Source organism: Arvicanthis niloticus, chromosome 25 (genome assembly GCF_011762505.2).
Source record: "Arvicanthis niloticus isolate mArvNil1 chromosome 25, mArvNil1.pat.X, whole genome shotgun sequence".
Lineage (NCBI taxonomy): Eukaryota > Metazoa > Chordata > Mammalia > Rodentia > Muridae > Arvicanthis > Arvicanthis niloticus.
In genome coordinates this window covers 21,729,347-21,753,417 of record NC_133433.1, presented here as the reverse complement: position 1 = coordinate 21,753,417, position 24,071 = coordinate 21,729,347, and the positions used below count along the sequence as shown (strand labels likewise).

Below are 24,071 nucleotides of genomic sequence, written 5' to 3'. Positions count from 1 at the left end.
ATAAAATTAGGTGGTAAGAATTACTTACAATAAACGCCTGCAGAAGCTATCCATAGAACCATAAAATAGAAACACTATGGGAAAAGGCCTATGGAATTCCGAATAAGGAAATTCTCACTGTCCCTTTTGAGCTAACATTAATGCTGCTAATTTTACATCTTATTTAAATACCTGCCCATTGTTCTATTTATAGCATATTTTCTTGCAAGTTTAATTTTAACTTAGTCTGGGCATACATAACTAATATGTCAACCTTTAATTGATTAAGTGTACCACCAATAAAGAGAATGTGGATAAAGTCATGTGAGACATTCTGGTTTTAGTGTGCCACAATTCTCATTAGTTTAAGAAAAAAATCAAGATGCTAACAGACCGTTTAAGATACCCTAACATTTTCTTTTTCTCCCCTAAAGAAGCCTGTTTTCCTTTCCTGCCCACATTGTCACAATCATTACACAATTAGTCTTGGTGAATGCGGGGAGCCCAGTGGGAAGCGCTGGGATGGGATTTTAATGATAAGGAGGAAGTTGCTATTACAACCCTGCAGAGCCTGTGACTGAGGCTGTGCTCCGGTGGAAACAGGTGTCCTGGATCATCACGTGTCCTACAGTAGTGTTAAAATCCTGCCATGAAAAATAAAAACAAAGCAAATGCGTACTTCAACACAGCTGAAAAACTTCTACTCCGCTCGCTGCGACTGGTAATCTATGCCGAGCTTATTTAAATCACTAAAATTGCTGTAATTAAACTTCTCTCTAAATCAGTTACGTAAGAGTCAGAAATCTCCTATAATTAACTTATCTGTAGAAGTAATCAGACAATGAGTGCCGATGTATTTTAGGAGCCACTGACAGCACGGTGGCTGTCGAGTGTAATGATGATAATAAATCTTGCATGGCAGTTATCTCAGACCCTCTGCTCGCAGCTGTGGGGTGGGATTGAGATTACTTTTCAAAGCTTTTGGACTGAGTTGGTTTAAAAGCGCTATTTTTACCTTGTTCTTCTGTAACATGTGGAAATCACTAAGACAGAGGGATGTGGTCTGAACTGAAGCACCAGCCAGCACAACGAACCCCAGACCGGATGCCGGTACTAATAATGAGGCATACCTTGTAATTTTGGACTGCTAGAGACAGTGAGAGAAAGCATGTCATGAGCAGCTCAACTACAGAGACTTAACAGTGTGTCTGTTCAGGACAGAGAGGCCTTAACTGAGCTCATGTGTACCAGATGAAGGATCTGCATAGGTGGAGTGGTCATCCTTTATGACTGGTGTCTTCATAACCAAGTGCATAGTTCTTGTCCCCATAGGTGATTATTAAGAAAAATACCACACTTCTTACTTTATATTTCCCAAGCTTCCTAGTTCATCAAGCCTGTTAGTATCTTTGTGTATACTCTGTTGCTATGGAATAGAGAAGAATGTGATATCGTTATACCTGGTCCAAGTTCTCTAGCACAAAAGAGAATGTAATTGTTTCTTGTACTCATCCATCTATGTACTGACCTTATACAAACACTTCATCTTTGATACGTGAAGCTAACACATAAAGAAAAAATTTATAGGAAGAAACTGTACAACATCAAAAACCCAATAAGGAGCTATTATTGAAATCACTAAAATCAACAAGAAAAAGAAAAAGTAGTTCAACGGCTCAAGGAAAATGAGTTAAAACATACAGGTAAGTAACTCAGCCAGGGAAGCTCACACTTGAGATGTTCAGCCTGCCTAATACTAAGTATGTCAGAATAAGCACGTCATTAAATTGATGAAATGTCATCAAAATATCTTTAAAATGCTTTTTGAATGCAATGGGGAAGGAGCAAGGGGTGGCAGAGACTGGTAGGTACTATTCTTAGAAGACTGTTTCTGTCCTGTGTGGAGTGTTCCAGAAGAGAGAAAAGCAGGATGGTGGTGGTTCCAGTTCTGTTCCACCTGGTTGTGTGATTCCTGCCCAACTCTATGGGCAGCCTCAGCAAGTGTGGAGAAAAAGCTGACACGTAAGGGATCTGGCGATGGACGGGTTATGACTACAACAAAGAATCACCACACATAGAATCTTGTGACATCGATAATCACTGGATACCCTGTGCGAGTTTTTGGATTCATGGACCAAATTGCTCACCTGTAAAATGGCGGCTTGTTTCTCCAAAGCGAGTGAACCAAAGAAAAGAAAGTTAAACACGCTGGCATCCCTCCTATGACCCTCATCTTGGAAACCATACTTTGTCATTTCTGTAATATCCCATTGGTTACATTCTGTCTTAGTTCCTTTTCCTTTTGCTACGATAAAATACTCTGACAAAGATGACTTAAGGGAGAAAGGGTTTATCCTGGTTCACAGCTCTGGGTACATCATGGAGGGCAAGTCAAGGCAGCAGGGCTGGAAGCAGCTAGCCAGATCATATCCATAGTGAGAAGCAAATCATAAATGGATACAGATGCCCAGCTCGCGTTCTCCAAGAGGCCAGGATTCCAGCCAGGATTGAATGATGTCTCCCACAGTCGGGGCCCAGAGACCCATGTTTTAGGGGATTCAAGATTCTGTCAAGTTGAAAAGTAACACTAACCATTACAGAGGGAGGCACCAGCTCTCTTCTCTGCAGAGGGCTATATACAGGGTGAATACAAAACATCATGTTTCCTGGAGGCCAGTTACTATAGTTACTATGGGGATGTACTCTGGATGGAATTGCTCCTGCCAAAATAACCCAGTTACACTTCCAGGCCACACTCTGTGAGGGCAGAACGTGGGGACAGAATACTGAACATATTAGAGTTGAAAACAACTAGGATGCCAGATGGTGGAGACCGGAAACAGGAGAAGCAAGTCTTCAATAGCAACTTTGCTCAAGTCTCTGGCAGACTGGTAAGTTTTAAAGGTGACCCCATCCCCAATGAATTTAGATTTTGGAAACAACAATTAGAAGCCAAAAGCCAGGGTGAAGGTACTCTCAGCTTTATACTGTAGAAGACAGTATAAAGAAGGTTTTGTTGTTGTTGTTGTTAGTCTGTTGTTTTGTTTTTCAGTTTCAATAAGGATAAGTTAGTTCCTTACTGCACATCAGCTTTCAAGGAATAAACCAATTTTAGAATTACCGAACATATTGACAGCACGATTTACCTTCTAACCAAAAGTTACTACACATGCAAAGAAGACAGGGATCACCTGACTCATGAGAGAAAAAAATCTACCCAATAGCAATGGCTTTCTATTGAGACCAGATGTAGATTTTATTAGAAAAAAAAAACACATCAAATCAATGGTTATGAATAAATATAAAGAAACAAAGAAAAATGAATCATTAATTAATGAACAGAGATGGAACCTCGATAGTGAAATAAAGACTATTTTTAAAAAGCAACTGGAGATGAAAAGAAAATTAGCTACGATAAAAATTTTATTTGTGGACCCAACAGCAAATTGGGAAAAAAAAAAAAAAAAAAAAAAAAAAAAGCAACAAAAAATGCCCAGTGAACTTAAAACTTAAGGATGCTGTGCAGAAATGCATCAGTCTAAAGGGCAAACAAAACATTGCCAGAATCTAAATCGCAGAGACTAGTGAGATGCTAACCCAAAGTCTAGCATACATGTAACACAGGCATATGCATCTGCAACCCCTCACACATAAAATCCCACACACAAACATGCACATGCACACACCACACGCGCGCGCGCGCGCGCGCACACACACACACACACACACACACACACACAGAGGCACACACACATGCAAACACACACATACACAGACACACACAGGCACACCCACAAAGAGACACACACACACACACACACAGAGACAAACACACATACTCACAGACACACACAATCACAGAAGCAGAAGCTCAGTATGAGGCTTGGTTATTCCTCCAGTTAGCTTTATCTTTATGATCACAGAAAAGTGGGAGCTCTCCATGTAAGGTTCCAGTTGCACCAAACTGACTTCCTGGCCACAACTTAGCTGCCTCAGCCTTTTCTTTAAGCTGCATTACAAATGTGACTTTTTTTTTTTCTTTTTTTTGCTAGCAAAAATATGACTTATTTTCTACTGCCATCTGGTGTTTTGCTGGAGCGTTGTTTATTCTTAAAATACTATAGAGAAAACTTCTAAATGCCTTTTTAGAAGCCTTCACAATATATAACGTTAAAACACATCACTAATTATGTGTAACTATATAATGTATATAATGAGTATTATTCTATATAATATAAATACATACACATATATATATGAATATGTGTGTGTGTGTGTATTCAAATATTGGTTTAAATCAAAGGAAACCACAGAAATGTCCATGATGAAAACACCATTTTATTTAACAACACACACTCTCTCTCCCTCCCTGCCCTTTTAACTTCCTTGCTAATCGTGATTGTTGGTCACTTGCATGTCTGTAGTAGTCTCCTAATTGCTTTACCTTCTTCTGTCTGTATTTGATTGGCCAGAATGAGGCTCTGAAAACAAAGTAGATCCCTTGGGTTCCCCTCTTACTGGAGACCAGACAGAAGTCCTAGCTGTGACCTTCAAAGCTCTCTGTGAACTCTCAACTGCTCTGATCTTACCCACTCCAACACTGCCCCCTCCTCACATTCTTCAGCCGTAAAGATCACTAACCAATACTCGAGGGCATTGAGCATGTATGCTTTTTGGCCTCAGAGTATTTTCTGTGAGCCCCAGACTCTCCTCCAACATGAAGAAACAAAACTCCCTCTCTGAAGTCTTCAAATATCTACTGACTTGTCAGTAAGAAACAAGAAGGAGTAATGGTTTTTCCTATTATACACCAACCTCTCTTGTGTGTGTGTGTGTGTGTGTGTGTGTGTGTACAGCACACATGGAGGCCAAAGGTAATGTTCAGTCCTCAGTCTCTCCTCTTACTGTCGCCTTGAGACAGAGGCTGTCATTGACCTGGAAGCTCATGCATTCAGCTACAGCAGTGGCCAGCAAGCCCCCATGGTTTTTCTGCCTTGGCCCTCTTAGCACGAGAATTACAGGAATCCTTCCTAACTCAAGTTGCATGGCTGACACACATTTTAGACTGGACCATCTCCCTAGCCCCTCTTTTAACTCTTTTCACTACCTGTCACACTGTACTTAACTCCATCTTTACCTCCCAAACATACTCAAAATGTAAATTCAGGTTAAGTATCCCTAATGTAAAAATCCAAAATCAACACTGTGCTACAACGGGAAGATTACAAAGCAATATTTATAATGTTATCTCAAACAATACATAATAGTGCATGGTAGACACATGTGACTCTTGGGTAATATGTATGTTGGGGGTATTTGATGTGTGTGTGGGTGTGTGTAGATAGATGATAAATAAATAGATAGGTATAGATGGATGCATAATCATATATTCGAATAACCTAAAATCTGAAAAAGTCCAACATCCAAAACATGTCTGGCTCCATGTATTTTGAACAGGGGAAAATCACCTGTGCTAGGAGGACTGGGGCTTCATTTCATCACTATTGTTATAACCGTGTGTGTGTGTGTGTATGCATATATCACTGTTGTTATAACCCTGTGTGTATGCATATATCGCTGTTGTTATAATCCTGTGTGTGTGTGCATACATCATTGTTGTTTTGCCCTTTGCCTGAAGTAGAGGCTGGCAGCAGGACCTGAGTAAGTGTTGAATGAGTGGATGAATAAAACGTCATTTGACTGTGACATACAGTAAACTGTCCACACTGCACTGGTTTGTAGCTCACGCTTGATTTAGGCTCTGGAATATGAATATGTGGGGAAAGATGACATCCAGTGGAGAGAGACTGATATAGCAATTTCTATCTAAAGCACACACATAATTTGATTCCATTTTAAATTTGGACACCTCAGGGCTGGGGAGACAGCCTGAAGGGTAAAGTGCTTGGCTGGCAGACTACAGGCGTGAGTTTAGATACCCAGTAATCATAAAATAGCAGTCCTTGGCTGCAGCCCCAGTGCTGTGGGCAGACAGGCGGATCCTAGGGACGTGCTGGTCAGCCAGACTAGCCCATTTGGTGACCTCCAGATTCAGGGGAGACCCTGTCTTAAATAAAGTGAGAATCAATAGGAGACATCTGACATCAACCTCCGGCTCTAAACATAGAGCAGGCAAGTGTGTGTATACACAAGCAAAGCATGCACACACACAACTAAAAAGAAGATTTCATTTTCTAACAGGACCACGGGACTACTAGTTCTAAGTAAAACAGTCCTTTTCCTGTGAATCTCCACTATGGCCACCGAGCACACTGACATATTTAAAAACCAGAAAGCCTTGATTTTCCTTGCAACTGAATCTAACTGTGTAAAAACATGAGTTTCCCATGTATAAGGATTTCCTCAATGAACGGTGGTGACTCTATTTACTATGTCTTTGAGTCATGGCTACTCCTGCTTTTCCTGCCTAATGAAAAACTTTAATTATAAGCGCTATATGGTGGTTGGTACTGACTTCAGCTCCAATTTTGTTTAATTTTGATTTTTTTTGAGATGTTTTCATAGACCAGGCTGGTCTTGAACTCCTGCTGCTCCTGCTGCTGCCTCTCCCACTCTCCCCAAGTAGGTGAGCATGACTAGAGGAGTGCAGCCCTCAGGCTGGGCCTCTGCTGCCAACGAAATGGAAGGTGCTAAAGTGGGCACATGCCGCTGCTGCACTGTCCTCTCTGCAGCTCCAGAGACCCCAGGTCCCACACTCCCTGAGATGGCCCCTTTAGGACTTATAGCCCTTGGAGGATGGACTTGTGCAGTGCACACAGGACTGTGTGGATGGAAGGCAAGGGTAAAGCGAGAGCTAGGGTGTGTGGGACAGCAGGGCTCACCACAGTGCTGAGCTATGGGTTTCCAGCTACTTTTCTGTATCTACAGTAAGCCGCCACCACGCTCTCACCTCTCATGTTCTTCCTTTGTATAAATACAATGGGGTGACTTCCTGAAAGCAGATGCTTGCACATGTCGGGGAGAGAGGCCTAGGACAGGCATAGCATCTCACCCATGGACTAAAGTGTTCTTGCTACCATGCTCTCTCTCCTTGCACTTTCTCTAATTGCCCATTTCTCTAAGTCTTGGCTTGCTCAGGGTTCTCAGTTTCATGGGCCTTCTTTTGCTTCTCAGGACCAGTGCAGGCTGCCCCTCAGCTCAAAAATGCCCCTGGATAGCATCACCAACCTTAGAGACCTGCCTCTCTCATACCCAATAGCCCACTAGTGGTGGGTCTTCAGAGAACTCAGTTTCAGCTCTCCTGTGCACAGCTTGTGGGAGGCCGTTCCTAGACTACACCATGCTGCTGCCTGCTGCCTGCTGCCTGCTCTCAGAAGCACCCTATTCGGAGAAATGGCACTCAGCAGGTACACAGATATTTAAGAAGATAAAGTGTGACAAGTGGCTATCTTCATAAGAACAGACACTTCAGTGGCCTACTGTGATGTTAGTGACAATTGTCAACTTGGCAGAATCTGAAATCAGGACAAGTTTCTATGCACACTCATGAGGAGTTACTTAGAGTAAGGTAACATGTGGGCATGTCAGTGGGGCTTAACTTGAGTAAAGTTAAGGTGGACTGATGTGGGAAGGTCCACCTTAAAGCAATGTAGGTAGGACCAGTCTCTGGGCTTCGGTTCTAGACAGCATAAGGGAGAAAGTGGCTGAGCACAGGCACTCCTCCTCCACGCTGAAAAGCCAACATTGTCGCTGTTATTCTTCTCTGACCAGCAGAAAGTAAACGCAACTCCTGAGTTCTTCTTCAAGCAGTTTAATCAGGTTTTTGATATAAAAATAGTACACTCTCCCCTTCCGCGTCCGGCTTATATCCCCTTAAGGCCAGCTAACAATTCTCAGCCACATAACATAATATTATGGGCACTCTACTCTACTAGCGAAAGCTGCATATTGTTTATATATTCCTAATAAGGCTTGTTTTTACAGGTACAAGCTTTTGCCTGGCTGCCTGCCAGGCGCCATCTTCTGGGAGCGGCTCTCCACACAACATGACCAGTTGGGTCAAGTCTTCTGCCATGATGGTCTGAACCCTTGAACTTTGAGCCTTTTCTTACTTAAATTGCTTCTGTCAGATTGCTATCTCACAGCAACAGGAAAGATAATGAATACACCCAGTGAACTGCTTCACATCCAATCTTAGCCATGATCTTAAAAGATGGATACTGAGTATCAACTGGAGACAAAACTAATAAGATACCGCCCATAGCTGCCAACTGTCATTTAGTCTCAATGTTTAAATTCCTTCCTCCTCCTTCTGGAACAGCATCTCTTTAACAAATTCTGTCAGTTAAATGCAACTCTTCTAAGAAAGTTCTGTTTTTTCCCAAGCCTCTTTCTACTTACATAGGTGTGGTTTCAATGGCTGGAAAATGATGGCTGAATAGTATGATAGGAGCTAAGTCCCTAGGAAATGCTAGAATAGTCACATGCATAAACTTTTAAGCCATTGGAATTTGAACTTTTTAAATGACCCATAACTCGATTTAACTGCTGTCTGATTGTGATATATAACCCAGTTTGTGGAGATGTGGGATGACACAGCTTAGGGAGTTAGTAAAAAAAACAGGATTGCTCCAGATCTTTATCCTAAGGATAGAAGTTTACAAAGTGGGAATAAAGGACAAAGACAAGGGCGTTTTCTGTTTCCCACTCTCCAGATCCTCTTGAGCAGGGAGGCTTGGCTGACCCAGTATTGACAATGACTGGGATCTACCTCTGCCATGTCTTAAGGACGTGGTCAATCCTGATCAATGTGGATCCCATCAGACACTGTCTCATAAAGCTAAACTTACTCAAATTTTCCTTGATTCTGAAATATGTGTTTTATACTGGGGGATAAAACACCTTTCCTTCACTGTGATAGACATGGATCTTTGAAATCCCGACTTAGCCACACTAGCACGCCGGAGCAGCTAAGTTAGACCTCCAAGTCAAGTAAATTGACGATAGAAGTAACCCACAGTCCGGATAACAATAGTTGACTGAATTCAGACAATGACAACAGCAGCAGTTACACTTTTTACAGCTACTTCTACTATGATATGCATGGCATGAGATACAAGAATCATTAGAGAATGAAAATGATAAATACAAAATTCAAAATCCAAGAAGTCTTCGCCTTTAATAAAAGCTAACAACATTAAAATGGCTTTTAGTCCCTTGGCTCTGTGTATTTATTATAGTTTAGTCTGGTCATCATACTCTGTTTTCACGCAGTAGCATTCATCTAGGCAAACATATCCTCTTCTGAAAAGGTGGTAAGGGAATTGTGGGCAAAGGGAACAGTCTTTCTGTATTTCCTCATAGCCTTGAAAACTGACAAACTTTCTAATGACTGTCCTGTGATATTAAACATCAGGTAATCACAGGTCTTGGAAAACCTAACTACACAAACTGATTTAAAGCACTCACTATGATTGTAGGTAGCATTTACATCTCATAGTTAAGGGCTCAAGACATTATTTCATAAAAATTAAATCAATTGTCTTAGAAATCAGATTATAATAGATATGAATACAATCTCCAAAACCTATTTTTTTAAGTGAACATTAACCATCAACATTATACAGAAATCCAAAGGACTAAGGTCTCCTGTGACATAATGCTGTTTCAGATAGGCTCATGTCTCACCTGAACATGAGGAGGGTGAACTGGTGGCTGCACCGAGCAGCTAGACTTTAACAAGAGACTCAACAGCCAACCTGTAGGCCTCCCTGGTTGCCTGCAGGAGCTGCACAGTGCTAGGAGCTAATTTTAATGTTTGTCTCCTTATTAAGGTCATAGAGTCTTTGGCTTCATAGCATCTTGTCCATTGGACACAGTCTTTGAAGATGCTTCCCTGGATATTAGTCCCTATTGTGCAAAAAGTTTACCTCCCACTTGAACTTCTCTCTTAGATTCTAAATCTCTTTTCTTCTTTTATTCCTCAGCATTGAAATAAACTTCTCTTATCTCCAAGAAGTATAATTAAGATATTGGAATTGAGATACTGGTAGATATCATAAGGTCACGAGGTTGAATGGGCCTCTAGTTATACTACCTTATACTAATAAAGGCCTGTGGCACATCTGCAGGTGATCTTTAAACAACAAAAGCATCCCTGCTCTGTCACACCTGGAGTCTCATGTTTTCCACCAACTGTTATTATTGGCACACAGATCTCAAGAGCAGCTAAAGCCTCTGTATCGATAAGCAGGATTTAAAAAGAACAATGTCTACAGTGAAGATGCATTTAAAGAGACAAGTGGACACCATGACCATGGCCACCAGGTGCCAGGGCACAAGCTTACTCCTGCTACTCTCAACTTCCTGTTTGAAAGTTGATGTGACAGTGACAGGTGCCACACACAGCAAGTATTCCTTCATGGTTAATATTCTTTCCCTTGAGTTATTTTTCTCCCAAGATCAAAATGTCCCATCTCCTATATCTAGTAGTAATCACATACAGGATTAAAAGAGCAACCCATCAGGAAAGCATCATTCATTCTATAAAGCCTTTGTAGGAGAGAAAATTAAAGATATGGCCATCTTGTGCAAATGTTGCTAAAAGACCAGCAAAGGCAATCCTAGCATCGCGCATACCAAGTATATAAAGCTACCTTAAAGCCGATGGCAGTATCAAACACAATAGGCAGCTGTGTCTCTCTGCTGGCCTAGCTGTGTCTCTCTGCTGGCCTTGTGATTTCATGGGATGGTTTCCTCTTTAGTTCATGGTTGTAGTTGTTATTGCACAAAGCATCTTCAGGCCCTTGCACTGGGAAGTGAACTAACTACAGATGCTTGTTTTTGTTTGTTTGCTTGTTGACTTAAAAAAGTTTACTCTTCATCATGGTTCACCACTTTTCCTTACTGAAATGAGTGTCCTCTTCACTTCTGAGGATGAAGGATTGAGAAATTCTGGACTTCTGTCCCATTAGCAACTCACTCCCCTATATCTCTGTGACAGACTTAGTCTCTGACCAGTCCATGTGCCACTGGTCCTGCATACTTCATGTTCCTTCCTCTCCATTCTCTTCTCCGACTGTGAGAGCAAGCTCTCATTCTCACCTGTATGTCCCTTAGCTTTAGCTTACTCAGCACAAGGCTGGGATCCAGCAGCTTTGCAGCCCTCTCAGGAAGTTCTTTGCAGGAGTTCTTTATGCAGGTCTGAGGTTGGAGTTCTCAGAAAGTCAAAGGCAATCCTTTAATTAACATCCCTGCAAGGGTGCTATTCCTCAGAGTAATGATATGGAGCCTGCCTTCTCTCATTTTGCCAGAAGCATTATTTTAAGGTACAAGCCCTAAATGAGGGTTAGAGACATAGCTCAGCAGGTAATGCACTTGCTATACAAGGATAAGGACCCAATTTCCTATCCCCAAAACCAACAAAAAAGCCAGACCTTATAGCATAAGCACCTATAATCCCTGTGTGGAGACAAGAAATGAATCTGGAAGCTCCAAGAATGAGAACTGACACCCAAGATTGTCCTCTAATTGCCACATACAAGCCATGCATGCATATACCTTAGGTACCTGCACACACAAGCACATACAAGTACACACATGCGCAGTGGGTTGAGATAGAGATTAACATACACAACTTCTATCAAGCAACCTCGTGACTATACGCCTAACTTCTCATCACTGGACATGCTGTTCGCTGTTTTCAGGTGTGCCAACAATGTTTCCATAAACTTGTATCATGATTTCATATTCTAGCTAGTTCAAAGTCTTCAAGTGTAGCATTTTGATTGCCATCCAGGAAGACACTGGCTCCCTTCAGATTCTGAAGCAGCACCACATGACCACCAGCACTTGGTCTGTGACAGCATCAACTAAGCTTCCATCTGAAGAACAAATTCTTCACCTATGTATTGTCCAAATTGCTCTCCTCTGTAATGACAGATCCTTTACTGTAAAGCTGTATCCTTTCCTTTACAATAGTTGTATGCATGGGTCAACAGCCTCATCATGACGATGGGCAATGGTTTGGATGTTGCAGTTTATGAACCAAAGGCACTTCTAATAAAAATATATGTTTTTCACTGTGCATCACAGACCATGGGTTCATATCAACCTATTATCTTGCTATGGACTTTTTGACACTGGCCAGAGGAGTGCAGGCAAGCACTAGTAAAGAGCAGCCTCGCTCTCTCCCTGGGTCACACATCTTGCTAAGGCCCAACTGCCTACAACTGCATTGAGATTCTCTCACTGCCACAACCAACAGGCACTGTGCAACCAACATTCAAGCATAACTATCCAATACCTAACATCTACCACCTAACTGCCAACTATCAATGCCCAACAGCCATCAGTGAACAGACCAACCCCTGGCCCTGGCCCCGGCCCTGGCCCTGGCCCTGGCCCTGGCCCTGTCAACCATGCAGTCCCAAGCATAGGTTTAACTTGCCATTGGAGCCTAAGCTCTTGAATGTTTATGTAGAATGTAAATAAGTATTTGTTGATAAAATGTCTAAGAGAACAAAACAGAAGACTCAGTATCATTTTCTTTCAACTTATGATATAAAATAAAATTTCCCATTATTGAATTAAGATACGACTTTTTCTGTATATATTTTTAAAGGCTGCTTATTAGACAATTTCATGTATTCTCTTTACTCTGTATCACATCTGTTTTTCTATTTGCTTCAGGAAATGAAAGACAAAACAAATGAAGTACTGTGCAAGTCACTATTCTATATCCCAAAACATATGGCTGTGTATTTCAATAAAGTCCAGTGATTATAATTTAAGAAAATTACTTCCAGTTACATGACTCAATTTTCCTAAGTGCTGAATTCTTCGCATTCAAACCTCATTACAGAATACCAAGATTTGGGTTCCTATGAACATTTTGATGTCACTCAAAAATGACTAGGTATCAGGTGTCAGGCTAAGCATTCCTTATGAAGACAGTAGTGTAGGCAACATCCATCAACACTAAGTATGTCTGTGGGTGACAGACATCCCACTCCAAGGAGAAATGAAGATGGTGAGACATAATTACCAAAGCTCATTCAATATTTGCATTGTCTCATAAAACCCCAACTACTTTGATAAGAGCCATATCATGTTTGAACAGAATGTTGCATGGTACACTGCTTGGTTATTATTCTCCTACCCCCAAGGACTTGATGCATATGCAGATGACTCCTTGGTGGTGCCTATGTTGGATCCCAGATGAATCTGTTCAATGACTAAGAGGTTTAAGATGAACCCAAAGTCTTCCTGTGTCAGCCTCACAAATAGCAACTCCCAGAAATGAGGAGTGTAAACCCACTGGGTGCCTGGAATAGTTGATAAAATCTACCTCTCCTACAGACAACAAGAAATAGGCAACCATCTACTATAATGTCTTTTATGCACATACAGCCTAAGAGCAGGCATATTTATCTAATGAAAAACGAAGGCAGCTAATTCTCAAGGTAGATTAGTTGATTATAGCTACTGTAGACACTTGTTTTGGTTGTCTCTGGAATTATGTGTGTGTGTTGACCTAGGAATGAGGTGGGCAATAAACACAAAGTCTTAGACACTATCCTCTCCCCATAGCAGGCATCAGAGAGTGTGTAGGTATAACTAATGTTGTGATCCAGAATATAGTGACATGGATTACTTGACTTGTGAGCTCTGTGTATCTAAGATTCAGTTACAGAATACATTCCAATATGGAAAGGTGAAAAATAAATGAGGTGGGACTTTGAACAGGAAAAGAGCCTTTTATAGGAGAATTGTAGTTCTGTGCCTTTGAGACCTGAAGTAGAGGAAAAGAACCGACTTTGAAATGTAGGGTGTCAAGTTGGACAAATCACGGCTGCAAATCACGGCTATCTGCAAATCACAGCTCCCATACTTTTGCCCTCTGATACCCTATCAGAAAAGTGTCTGTATGCAAAAGAAGTAAGGAATGAGCAATCAAGAGTTTCCCAAGCCATAGAGGCCAACAGTTTATAGGATCCCAAGCCATTCTGTTCTGCCCCTTTGCACCTTGCCCTGAGAGAGATATGGAAGGACAGAGAGGCATGGGTCTTCGCTCTCGCTAAGAGTAGCTATAATAAAGTTGACTCATTGCATATAACTCTTGCTAAATCTACAAGACTCATAGAAGATAAATGAGAAAAAGGGAAACAATGTTTCTTAAATTCCTGTTGAGTGTCCCAGAACTCCAGAGCTCATCGACCAATAACATCCTTAAAACTAGGCAGCTGCATAGACAAATCACTCAGTTTTTAGAACATTTTTTTTGTAGTATATGTTTGGTTCATGTATACAGACACATGCAAATGCACATGTATGTGCACATACATGGGGAAGCTTGAGGTCAGCAATGAGTGTATTCTGCAGTCTGCCTTCACCTTATTTTTTGAGTCAGAGTCTCTCAATGAACCTATCGCACATTAACTTGGCTATACCAGAGCCAGGGATCCACCTATCTCTACCTACCCTAGTCCCAGAGTCATTAGCACATATCATTGTGTCTGGCTTTTACATGGGTGCTAGGGATCTGAACTCAGGTCCTTTACTGACCCTGCCATCTCCCCGGGCCCAGCAGTCACATCAACTGGGCAGAATATCTGCCTGGTATTCTTGGAGATAATAAAGATATGTCAAAGAATAAAAACAAAAGTTTCTGTCCCCACATTATTCTCTTTTGTGGGATCCATGGTACTCCGAGAAGGTCACAACATGACATCCTACAGTCATCATACTGGGTTAAAGTGACTTGAAAAGCCACACACAGAGAACACACCCAGATCAATCAGATGGGTGCTGATGATGAAGGGGGGGGTCTCTCTACCCCTGGAGAAAAGCTACAGAAGGATTTTACATTCTAAATACAAGTAGAAGGTTCTGATCCCATATGGGCATTCCATGGGCCACAATATCAGGTCCCCTTAAGTTGCTTGGACCTAGATTCCTCAGGTACTAGGAAGGCAAGTATGACTGGACTAATCCAGAATCTAGGATACTATCTTTGTCCACTCTCTCATGTAGCACCTAGGATGGAATGATAAGAGACCTGGTGTCTACCTAAATTTTCCAGGCCCCAAAGCGAAAGCCCCATTCTCAACATGCCGAGTTCTAAGACTCCAGTTAGGAGTGGAGAAAAATCCAAGAATTAGCATTTCAGCTATAGTGGTTTTAGTGCTTAAGGAGTTTCCTAGGAGATCCAACTCACCTTCTGTTACAGTATCCTCTGTCTATGCATCTCTAAGTACCTCATATGGACCTCTCTATGCTAAAGAAGAAAACAGCTTAGTGAGCACTTACTGCTTGCTGGACACTATTCTAAGCACTGTGTGTATTACCCCCATTAATTTGCTTATCAGCTATGATAAGTACAAGGTGCTGAGCCATAAAGTAGTTAAGGAATCCTATTCAGGGTAGAGAATAAGAATGATCCATTTCAGAGTCCATATTCTAACATTACCACTTTATTCATGTAATAATGAACATTCCAGTGGTCAGGAAGCAAACCTTGGGTCCTCCTGAAAGCTGACAACCCCGACACTTAGTGTTTACATGTTCTTGTCCAAAAATGGTGTCGCGAATTCCTCATCTGTCCATCATGTTGTTCTTGTTTTTTCTGTCACATTATTTTTATCACCATGAAGAAATATAAATGGAATGAAGTCTTGATCTTTACAATTTTTTTCTGCAATCATGACTGGGAGTCAGTACAGTAGGACATGTTCAAACAAACTAGCATTGCTTTATGAAACCTGGATTAGAACTAGAGTGTGACACTGTTGCCCCTTCTAGTCCCAGCTACTTGGAAGGCTGCCACAGGAAGTTATAAGTTCAAAACTAGCCTGGGCTATACAGAAATTTTGAGACTAGCCTAGACAACTTAAAAGAGTCCTTGTCTCAAATAACTAAAGGAGGTGTGTGTGTGTGTGTGTGTGTGTGTGTGTGTGAGAGAGAGAGAGAGAGAGAGAGAGAGAGAGAGAGAGAGAGAGAGAGAGAGAGAGAGACTGTATATGTGTGCGTCATGCAGTAGAACTGTTGCCTGGCACACACCAGGTCCTAGTATCAACTCTTAGCACCAAAGGCAAAAACCAAAAACTACATAGGTTAAAAAAAAGGGGTTTAAGGTGTGCATTTCTTTATGATTATGGTCAACAAGTTTGTTGTAATTCTAAATAACATATGCTAATTATATCATGCAAAGTTTTAAAATACTTCAAAATAATGACAATCTAGAGAAGAATTCATTTGCATTTTATTGCTCTTAAGCAACACTACACAAAAGACATATTTTTAGACAACCCACCCCTGTTGCCCAGCATGGCACATATTTGTAAAGACGAGGCTCATTAATTAATTCACATATTGTTTTTTATCAAAGTATTTGAAGTTGGCCACAATGAACCCTCACTTCCCAGAGCTCTGAAAAAGATTATATACAGAAGTCCAGAGAAACTTATTTCAGCCATTTATCAGTAATATGTCACTTCTAAGTCACCCTAAAAAAAATACGGTTTTATAAAAAAGTAGTGTTCTACAACTTGCAATATAAGAGCTTTATTATAATTCAAGTTTTAGCTCTATAGTATACATATCATAGCTTTAAAAATTATTGCTTATTGACTTAACTGAGGTACCAGCATGTGGACACCAGCACACTGTGGTCACAATGTTCAATCATAAAACTTACTCTGGTTTTATTCTAGAGGAAGGGGGAAAAATCACTTTATCTTAAAACAGTGTTAGCATAATCAAGAGCTGCCACTGGGCCACAAATGAAACAACCTTATGACGTGTTTTAAATGGCCAGTGGCTCTCCTCAGACCACATGCCAGCTAGCCTTCTTCTTTTCTGACAAATCAGTTTCTCACCATGGCACCGCTGCTTAGCCACAAATGAACCACACTAAAAATAGGATAAAACCTCCAGTGTACAAGACAGAGGCTCATCTCTTAGACCTAGCAGCAAACACTGGGTGCAGTGCCTGCTTCTCGTACACCCTGAATTCTCTCAGCCTAGTGAGAGCCCTGAGCAGACACCAGAGCGAAGAGGGTGGTACTCATTCAGACCAATGTAGGGCAGTCCTTAAGCTATGCAGCAGTAATTTACATAGTTTTCTAACATGTAAATAAATATCGACTGGACTACAGTTGTTATATGATTGATGTAGCATGCTGAAGTGTGAGGGCGTGTCTATTTTGCAGGCTACTGTTTGCCTTGTGTTCCCGCAAGGAGTTTAACTTTCTCCTCACTTTGAAAAGCATATTAGTGATCATTTGCATCTTAAACCAAAATATTAAGTTTTCAAATAAATCATTTAAAAACTACAAAAAAAAAAATTTCAAAGTCAGTGCTGTAACATGTCCACATGAAGAAGCTAATGTGAACAGTTCTGATAAGAATATCAGTACAGGTATACACAGCTCACACCTTCTCAGCGTACCAGGGCCTTACAGTTTTCAGAGAGCTAATACAAGGTGCACACAATGGCTTCAAGTCCCGATTAACAGTGTTCATACAAGTCAGTTCAACACAGTTAATTCTAATTATTAACAATATATTAAAACCCTGTCATGACAATTTTTGCTACATTATCAATGTAATTACCAAGTCTTCTCTGAAAAAAATACACAGAAACACAGAAAAACTAAAGCTGTAGCACAAATGAAAAAGAAACCCACCCGAGCCACAGAAGCTCTCAAATAAGGGCATGCAGGAATGTAAAGTAACATGTGATTTAAAAAAAAACAAAGATTCACTAAAATGCCAGTGGACTATAATTCACTTTGAACATCTTTAGTGTTCATTCCCAAAGATCTTGATATGCCAGTAACTACATCACAAGATCTATCACAGCCATCTTTTGGAGCGTATGATTAGTCTGGTCCTCCTGTGGTAGTGGGGGCAGTCTTTTTGAAGCTTTAAGTATCTGTAAAAATAAGGGGAAATCTAAATTAAAGGACCAGTCAGGCAGCCCATGAAACTGCTTCATTTTTGTACTACTTAACACACACACACACACACACACCAGCTGAAGGAAATGTTTATGTCTCTTTTTAAGGCTAATATGGAAACAGACTAACTTAACAACCAAGAAGCCTCTGGCCATTGCTTGACAAAGCTGTTGACTGAGGTCTGGGACTCTTAAGAATAACTCACAACACCAAATGGAGGAATCTCAGGTTTAAGGGAAACATGAGCATTACAGTTTTTTTCTCCTACCAATGACTTTAAAGAAATACAAAGAACAGTTTGTATTTGAAAAACAAGTACATAAAGAATTTTCAAAGATATTTATGTGGCATCTAATATGTAGCTAGGGAGCTGGCTCAGGGTTTAAGAGCCCTTGCTTTTCTTCCAGGGACATGTGTTTAGCTCCCAGCACCCACGAAGGGTAGCTCACAACCTACAGCTCCAGGGGATCTGATGCTCTCTTCTGGCCTCCCCAGGCACCTGCACATATACACATAAATATTTTTTAATCATTAAGAAGGTAAAATAGAGAGTAACTTTATGTTACTCTTCAGTGCTATTGACATGTGTAACATATTTTAAAACAAGCAAAATCTGTTAGTACTTAACTATAGACATATATTTTTGCTCCATATTTTAGTGTGTGAGTTGTTTCATTGAATAATGTAGGGTCTATATACAGTACTGGGTAAGAAACAGGGTGGCTACTGCTAATGATCCAGTCAAATGCTGATACAACTTCTAAAGACAGAGTACAGTTGAAGCTTTGGTATGGTTCCCATACACTCATGAGTCCTAATATGGAATATATAGTGAAATTAGTCCCTGTGTGTGTATGTGTGTGTGTGTGTGTGTGTGTGTGTGTGTGTGTATTAGTGAAAGGGCAATCATCAGAAGCCAAGCACATGAAATTCTGTAGAACTGTGAGCTAAATGCATGTTCTTTAAAAAAATTAGTTAAGATATTATATGACTATACCATTATCTGTGCTGGTTGGGTTTAATCAACTTGACAGAACCTAGACATAGAGTGGAAGAGGGAATCTTAATTGAGAAATCCATCCAAAAGCTTGATCTCTAGGCACATACATTGTCTTGACCAGTGACTGATGTAGGAGGGCCCAGCCTACTGTGGCCATCCCTGGGAGAGCAAGCAGCAGGAAGCAAGCCAGCAGGCAGCACTCCCTCTCTGCTTCCTGTGTCTCTAGTTCCTGTCCTGTCTTCCCTTGATGATGGACTGCAACAGGTAAAGTGAAATGAACCCTTTTCCTCTCCAAGTTGCTTTCAGTCATAATGGTTTATCACAGCAACAGAAATGCTAAAGACACTACCTATCATCTACCCATCTAACTATCTACTCATCTATCTATCCATCCACGCATTGTCTATCTGTACTTAGCCAAAACCCAAGCCGCCATAAGCAAGAGCTGTCGTTATTCGTGAAGAGCAACTAAAAAGTATATGTGTAACTTTATATATATCCAACAAAACTGACTGCTTAATAATCAATGAAAAACATATGCAAGAATAGAGCTGCTTCCTTTATAGTAGCCAAAAAAGTAGAAATAACTATCATATCTGGCAAGCTCAAAATGATAAAAACATTATCATATGTTCTTAGAAAACAGTAATGGTTAAGATTAAATTACTAGACTTTAAAACAAAGTAACTGAAGAACAGAAACCAATCACAAAAAACCAAAAACCAACCCCCCCCCTCTTTGTGTGTGTGTGTGTGTTTACATTAAATTCAAAAGAAGACAAAACCAGTTTAGATGTTGTAGGTCAGAACAGCAGTTGTCAAGATTACTCACAAGAAATAGACTTTGGAGGTACAGATGCTTTCTAGAATATGGTCTGTGTATTTATAGTCATGTATATACATGTAAAATCTCAACATTTTAGTACTTCTCAGTATGCAAATTATACCTCAGTAGGAACATTTCAAAACATCAACTTGATTGTATGCTTCATTGAAAATATAACAACTAGCTAGACTTTGAGAAAATTATATTTGAATTATATTGAAACAATAGGAAGTTGGTCAAAGTTTAACAGTAAATGCTCATTAAATAATAGTATGGGGTCTTCAGAAAAGCCTCAGCAGTTACAAGTGCTTGCTGATCTTGCAGAGAACCCAAGTTTGGTTTCTAACAGTGATGTAAGTAGGCTCACAAATGCCCAGAACTCTAACTCCAGGAGATCTACTGTTCTCCTGTGACCTCCCTGGCATCTGCACACACTTGCACACTCCCCTACTGGTGCACACATACATAAAAATAACTAAAAATAAAATAAATCTTTTAAAACACCCTAAAGCTGCCAATACAATCTTCACAACTTAAGTATATGTGTCTATGTATTCAAAGCTGCCACTCCCAAGTGCTTCACTAAGATGCAAATACGCGCCCACACACAGAGCTAGCCTTTGCTGCTGCAGCCTTCTTCCTTCTGTCCTATGCATCCATGGAGTCCTTCCCCCACAGGACCCACCCTGTGCCCTCCCGACGGCTTGTACTGCCTCTAATTTCTGTAATATCAATGCCTTCCTTTCAGTCACTCCACCCTGCCCAGCTTCATCACTTCAGACTGAGTTGAACTCACTTTTCCCTGACATGTCTCCACTTTCTTGCTGCACGACCCTTTTCAAATCTGAACTTGATCCCCTAACTTCTCTATTTGAAAAAAAAAAAAAAAAAGGAGTGTCTTTTTGGCTATTTTGGGCTCCAAGTAAAAATGTTCAAACACTATATAGAGGACATTGAGATGTCTGTCTGCTTTTCACCATGTCTTCTGATATCCTGGGTGACACACTGTCTTAGCCTTTGTCAGACTGCACTTGCCTCTACCTACACATCACCTGCCAGTGCACAGTGACCAATTGGGAGGCCACCCTCTCTATGTATAGTACTTCTGAAGTCACCAGTGCACAGTAACCAGTTGGGGGCCACCGTCTCTATGTATAGTCCTTCTGAAGTCACCAGTGCACAGTGACCAGTTGGGGGTCACCGTCTCTATGTATAGTCCTTCTGAAGTCACCAGTGCACAGTAACCAGTTGGGGGTCACCGTCTCTATGTATAGTCCTTCTTAAGTCACCAGTGCACAGTGACCAGTTGGGGACCACTGTCTCTATGTATAGTCCTTCTGAAGTCACCAGTGCACAGTGACCAGTTGGGGGCCACTGTCTCTATGTATAGTCCTTCTGAAGTCACCAGTGCACAGTGACCAGTTGGGGGCCACCGTCTCTATGTATAGTCCTTCTGAAGTGAAGAGAATTACCCACCCCACCTCACTGAGATCCATCCTTCACACCACTCAGAAGTTATTGCTACCATGTTTGTTTTACCATATCACATTCCTATTAGATTCTAACTCAGGTCAGGCCAAGGACTTATTATTGATTGGCTGACTAATGCAAAGCTGTGCCATAATACTTATTCAACATATGATTTGTGAATCAATGATCAATAAAAATGATAACAAAAAAGTATGAAGTGATTATTAAACACTGACCACTATGAACATGAAATCAAACCCTTCTACAGCAGGGTGAGGGGACACTTGGTTGGGAATGTTGGCTGGATGTAATTTAAGGGAACTATTTCTACTGATGGATTACTCTATAGTGGAAAGAGCAGAGAGCACGATCACCAGTTTTAGACAGTCAAGAGTAGAGGAATCCCCAAAAAAACACAATGCCCTCATACCTGTCTTCTGGGTCCAATGATTCTCAAAGTGTAACTGATGCACTTTTATTCTTCGGTATGCACACTGAGACAGAAACTTTATGGGTCACTTAATTCACAGGGTCTTAAGTATTGTTTGGCAAAAAATGCTACTCTAAGGAACTTTATAAATGACTCCTTCATAAGTCATTCTATTGCGGTTAGGTAAATATGTGGACCCATGTCCTGAAATGACTAGGAATATGACAAATGACTTCAAATAAAAATATGAGTTTAAGGAGGAAGGTTAAAAGCTGAATTTTTTTAAAAAGGCAAATAATTTAATAAATCAATTTAAAATTTAATTTCTAATATCAGAATGATCATTTCTTAAGACTGATTTTTTTTTCATACGCTACGAAGCACCAACACATTTACAGAGGAAACGAAAGGTACACTATTAAGACAACTTTGCTTTATGCCACAATCATGAGCCAGTCTTTCACATCCTCAGTCCCAAATGACAAACCAAGGAAGACTGAGAAAGGCATGCGGGAACATGGTTAGTTTAATTTATCACACTCAAAAAGCTTGACACACTTGTGTCGGCTCCATGACCTTCACTCATTTGAGATGTTCTAGAAAACATTTGGATTGTAGGTTCTAGAATCACCCTGTGATGTTCAATTGTACAGCTACTAGTCACTTCCGGTGCCTGGGGAGACCACTGCCTTGCCATACCCCAGCATCCTCGCATGTAAAACAGACACGCCAGCAAGTCTAGCTTCTTCAGTGTTATTAATGATTGGGTTAGTCCATGAAATAGCCTAAAAATCCACCAACCTAATGCATGACGAGCTGTTTCCTACCTTGTTTATACGGCAGTCAAGTCTCATGGGATTAACACTATATGTCACCATGAATGTTAGTAACCAAAACTGTGTAACCTAGTCTTGGAATGACCAAGGAAGGAAAACACAGCATTCTGTAAAAGTCCTCCAGTTCAGCTTTCCCAAGAAGGGTTCAAGTGTGCTGACAGGACTGACGCTGGCTATGTTCCCACAGTTCCTACCATCAGACAAGCAACACGTTGGCAAAAGCAGTCAACCAACTGAAGCAAGATATCATTAATATAGATTGCCTATTTCCCTGTACAATTACATAATACAAACTATAACATGAAGTAATACTAAGTCCCAGTTACAGGATATGAGAAAGTCCAGTACGAAGGCTTGGCATGACCACTGTTGACTCTAAGTCTCACACTTTCTTGCAGCAAAGTCAAATGCGGAGGATCTAGAGAGCTTCTGGAAACCCCACTTACAGAACCCACTTCTTGATTAGTTCTTTCTGAGTTCTAGCAGCCCTTGCTCTACTTCACAGATCATGCTAATTAATTCCTAAACAGAAACAGCCACGTCCACCATTAACTAAGACGTAACACCATACTGGGAACTATGCCATGAATCGCATCTTTATATCTATGTGCTATATTGAGGTTGCTGAGTATTTCACTTTACAAGCTACCTTACTCCACTACACTGGTAACCACTTGGTATTTTATGTTTCTGTGCCAATATAATCAGGACATCAGTTCATAGGACATTGAAATAAAGTACAAATATGTATAGGCCCAACTCTTTTCACTATGGTTAGGTCAGTAATAAATTAAAAGGTACAGATGATAACTAGAAAAATTGAAAATTCATTATTTCTAAGATTATTTCTCAAATACTTTTCTTTAAAGGCCCATAATCATAAAATGCTAATTTTATAACATGCTCTGTCAGTGTCAAGTAGCATTCAACAAGAAGCAGGAAACCAATAGAAGTTTCACTTGCCATTCCTGCTGTTCTGAACAACAGAATATAAATTGTTCTGTACTCATCATGTAAACTCCTCCATGGGTATCTTCTCCCATTCATACTGTAATGCCAATGATTCAGGTCTCTAAAGTAAATTTCTGCATATCAATTAATATACGTGAATAGGGTAAGGACACTACCAGAAACTAAAACATCCCATCCACCATATAAGGCACAAAAAACCATAACTAACAATATTCATTATTTCATTCACTAGCTATTCTTTATTCTGAAAGTCAGTATTCAGAATTTTTTGGCAGGTACAATCACTCCTAACAAAATCTATGGCTGTTATACATATCACTGCTAAAGATCTGTAGTATACACAATCTGAAAATGAGTAAAAAAAATGAACCAAGAAGATATAAATAGAAAAACAATAAAATACAGAACTTATAAGAAATGTGAATGAAGAAGAGTTGTAAGGGAAAATCTGGTAAACAAACAAACAAAAATAAAAACATTGTTTTTCCTCCCGCCTCTTCCAGTCTGACAACTATAGTTTCTGTCACCTCTAAAAAGCCTCTGAAAGCAGTAGACTTGGCTCAAGGGCCACTCCCACTCTCTTAATTCACTGGTGACAGGGGACTTTGGGAACAAAAAATAATGTGGGCAGTGGGTTC

The 24,071-nt window shown here is 40.5% G+C and overlaps 1 protein-coding gene across 10 annotated transcripts in view; it reads right to left on the bottom strand.

The window, feature by feature from the left end:
- Asph (aspartate beta-hydroxylase) overlaps positions 1 to 24,071 on the bottom strand; it is a 200,437-nt gene that overhangs the window by 90,080 nt on the left and 86,286 nt on the right. The window lies entirely within an intron of this gene.